The sequence below is a fragment of the Antrostomus carolinensis genome, unplaced genomic scaffold (assembly GCF_000700745.2).
Source record: "Antrostomus carolinensis isolate BGI_N321 unplaced genomic scaffold, ASM70074v2 scaffold1770, whole genome shotgun sequence".
NCBI classification, from domain to species: domain Eukaryota; kingdom Metazoa; phylum Chordata; class Aves; order Caprimulgiformes; family Caprimulgidae; genus Antrostomus; species Antrostomus carolinensis.
In genome coordinates this window covers 14,083-18,369 of record NW_010288857.1, presented here as the reverse complement: position 1 = coordinate 18,369, position 4,287 = coordinate 14,083, and positions in this window count along the sequence as shown.

Sequence of the window (4,287 nt, the reverse complement as noted above, 5' to 3'; positions counted from 1 at the left end):
TCTGTTTTAAAACCTCACTGACATGCAGATACACCTGTTTAGGGGTAAAAAAAAAAAAAAAGACTAATTTATATTTATTTACATCTGTAAACTTATTTAACAGCCACAAGCAAGGCTATTCTATGGATGTGTGTACGTACCTTCACTGTGTGGCACCAAATACATATATCAACTCACAAACAGAAAGACAGTTCCTTAGGACATCAAGTTGTGGCAAAAAACATTAATGAAAAAGAGTTCTCAACTGTCTTCCATTTCTGAATGGCTGGAAAAGCCTGGAGTGAAGACTGTAACCAACCACCAGGAAGGAAATGTTTTTGCAGTCCCATCTAAGTGAAACACATTACCAGGTAGATGTCAGCCTTTTTACAGCATTCCAATATTTATACTTACATGGCAGTACACATGCAGCCAGTTCAGCATCTTCCTCTTCCTGAAACAAACCCCTTGGACCAAAGGAGCATTGTGGAAATGTGGCTAAGTATTTGACAGCTGCTTTTCTAAGAGAATGAGGGAGAGAAAACCTAACCCCCCCAACAGCATCACCAGGTGAAGAAAGCATCCTTAGAATCCTCTAATTAAGTACAACATCAAGAGAGACTTTCAATACATTTTTGACAGCAAATCTCCTGACGCAGGAGATGAGCAGGTTCCCTGAAATGTGCCTAAAGAAAGTTTGGCTCTTGTATTTACAATTTACACCACTGTGAAAGTTTCCCTGCAGCAGAAGGGAATATACTACAGCATGAGAGAAATACAGAGGAAAAAATAAAAGTGATCCCCAAGCCTCAGTTAGTGATGTTAACTAATTCTCTCCTTATTCCAAATTGAAACTAAAAAAAAAAAAAAAAAAAAGGGAAACAAAAAAGGGAAAAACCCAACATTTTACAGCAATTGAGTTTAATAAACACTAAGGCAGCACGACACATAACACAACATTAAGGTCACTGGACACGAGACTGAAGCATACCAGCAGTTAAATCCTCTCCTTCCCCTTCCCTCCCCAGCTTTAAGGATGACAGCCAGATTTTTAACTCAGCATGGCAGAAAATGTAGTTCGAGGTGACCAAAGCCTCAGAGCACACAGGGGCAAACCTGCCAGTGGGCTGTCCACAGTCCCTCCACAGGCACAGCCGGCTGCGGGCAGGGCAGGGCACAGCAGGAGGAATGGTCTATACCATCGTGTGCCTACTTTAGCAGAGAGCAAAACAAAATCAAAGCAGACTTGCTGTAAGGTGATTGATGCAGGCCAGCAATCAGAACATCATATCAGAAACTCTGAGGGTGGAACAAATCATGAAATGATCTAATCTAACCTCCTATATAATACGCAGGCCATAAAATTTCATTTAGACCAGAGACCACCACCGTTACCAATTCTGGGCCTCTTCATTTGATGGGATTGCAAACAACCTTCCTCAAATTAATTCCGTATGAAGATGAGTAGCCTCCAACAGCTCTAAACATCTGCTGATTTTATTCACACCATCTCACACCTACCTAATTTTGAGCAGCACTTCTCATATAAACCACCCCATGCATCAGCCACTGCAGAAACCTACCAGTAGCAACCAAATAGATTCCCAAGTGTAAACATGAGGTCAGCCAAAGCCTGAGGCAGCGCGACATTGGCACAAACACACATGGAGGATTCCTGTTGTTATTCTAAGGATATTATGCCAGAAACACATGCAACAACCTCCCAAAGCAGATGGCAGAATCCCTTCTGGAATTTCCTAACTGGAAAAAAACAACCCAAAAACATGTAAAAGTAGGTGTATTTTAGTGCATGGAGCAATTAAACACATAAGCAAAAGAAGTCTCAAAGTGACCTGTGAATATGACATCAGCTTCCCTGCTACCTATTTATCTTTTTCCCACCCTATAAAGCATCCTACACACAACAGAGACAAACCTCCACTGCAGTGTGTTCATCAGCAGCCAGGGTGCTCATGAGGCTACAAGTACACTGGCAGAGGTTCCTGCTCCAAATCAGGCAGAACAGGAACTTGGATCTGAGTCTCCCTTCTTTCATAAGATGCCCCAGCTATGATTTGCCTGTTCCTGAAAGGCAAATTTTGATCAGAGATTCTATACAAGAGACACTTTTTTCCAACCAGAAACTATTTTCCTTTCCAAGTAGGTTTTCCCCAGTGCATCTGTCATTTTGAACATTCTATCTCTGGTAGAGGCACACAAACCTCATCAAACATCATAAGAGAATCAAGACAATAAATGTTCAAGATGATCAGAGGTAGCGAGAAAAGATTAAGCTTTTCAATTTCAATTCCATATAAATTGAAGGGCAAGCAAAGCAGACAATAAAAAAGTCACCTTAAAACTCTGCTGTAGGAGCTGGACTCAGTCCCAGAGGCAGGTGAGTGCTTTCCTTTCCTAGCAGACTGAAATAAGGAGGCAGAATATACCCACCTGATGCAGCTGACTGGAAATACCGATGTTGTACAACCCACAATCCCAAGAAATGAAAAAAAGAAATCACATGTTCAAGTTAAGAAGGGCACTGTTTTCAAAACAAAAGGTTCTAATTTGTTCTACTTACGAATCATTTTCATTACCCTCACAAGACATAGGAGCATTGTCCCAGCAGGGATGTCTATCCTTCCAACCAATGAACGGAGCATTTCTTAATGGAGATATAAAAGAGGAAGGAATAAACATTTCTTATTGTAAAGCAGAATCTATTTTTATTCAACACAGGACAGTAAATGGATCACATTCACAATAACCAGTATTAAAAAACAACAAACAAGCTCTGCAGTCATATTTAAATTTGGCTCTACCTACTGGTCACTCACATTTCTACATACAAAACTTTGTCAGTCTTCCTCATTTGACACCCAATACTAACAAAACATACAGTTTATTCACAACTTGGGGTCCTTTAGGGTTGTTATGAAAGAAAAGAGATCATTTTTATTGTTTTGTCCAACAAATTCATAGCGGGGAGGAACTGAAATGCTGCATGTTAGCAAGGAAGGAGATCTTGGCACACTGAGTCCCTCAGTCCTGCAATCGATGGAAGGAAGGACTCAGCCTGGCACCTCCAACATTGTCATCATCCTATATCCGAGTGCAAAAGCTATTCAAATAAATAAATAAATAAGAGCAGCAGCCCCAACAAGTAAAACATGTAAAATCCAAAACACAGTTAAACACCTTTACAACCTGTAACTGTTAAATACAACAGAAAGCATTTTAACCTAAAACTTCAGCCCAGAGGGAACAGCCTCTCAAAATCTGAGTGCAGCAGAGTTTAAGAAGATAAATTGTTTTGATAAACTAGCATATAGCTCTACACACCTTTTTGGGGAAGGGATTGGCATCTTCAGCTACAGAAGTCCTCCAGCCCTCCCTCCTCACACAGCCACTGAAGTTGTGCCAGTACAGCTGTTTTGGGGGTTGCAGTGTTATTTTTCCCTCTCTAGTCAGAGGCTAGATCAGTCCCCTGCTCTGGCTAGCAGTCCCCAGAGAGCCGGTCTGGCTGAGCGAGGGGCAGCGTGCCATGTCACTGGGATGGAAGTCCTTTCAAGTAACGTTTCTGCAGAACTCTGTCACATTTAACTACAACCTAAAGCCTGAACACAGTACAGATTTACAAATGTACATGTTGAGTACCCGCACCAGTCTCAACAGGTTTACTCAAAATGTGAGAAGTTAACGGTTCATCTAGGAAACTGCAGGGTCAGGGCCTAGGTAGAACATTCACTGGCAAGGACTTTGATACCTTCCTTAAGTTTTTGTGGCACCGAGGTCTTCCTTGTATCTCTGTTCAGCAAAAGAATTAAAAATGAACACATTCTTGTACTGTTCAAGTCAAGCATAGAGCACGTGCTGAATCAAATCAGTGAAATAACTGATCAACGACCGAACAATTATAAAACAGCCCTGGAAATTAAGTGTTGTGCAAGCACGTGGAACACAACACCAGCAGCCAATGAGACATTTCTCCATGGTTTGTTAATCAAGTGTAAAGACTACTGCATTGTTTCACAAAACTTAAGAGCGTAGTTCAGAACAAGACATATGTCTAGAGCTTTAATAAATACAGTTAAGAATAATACACAATTTAAATTATCTGGCCTTCATGATCTAAGTATAAACACCTCATACAAAAAAAATTCCTTTTTACTTTGTACATCTTTAAAAAAAAAATAATCACAGAAACATCTGTTTTGCAAAGGAGATAGCTGTACAAAGAAGTGATATGTTTTGAAGACATTAAACCGTCTATTTGCTCAGTGACATGAGTTACTGAAATGTTCTCTT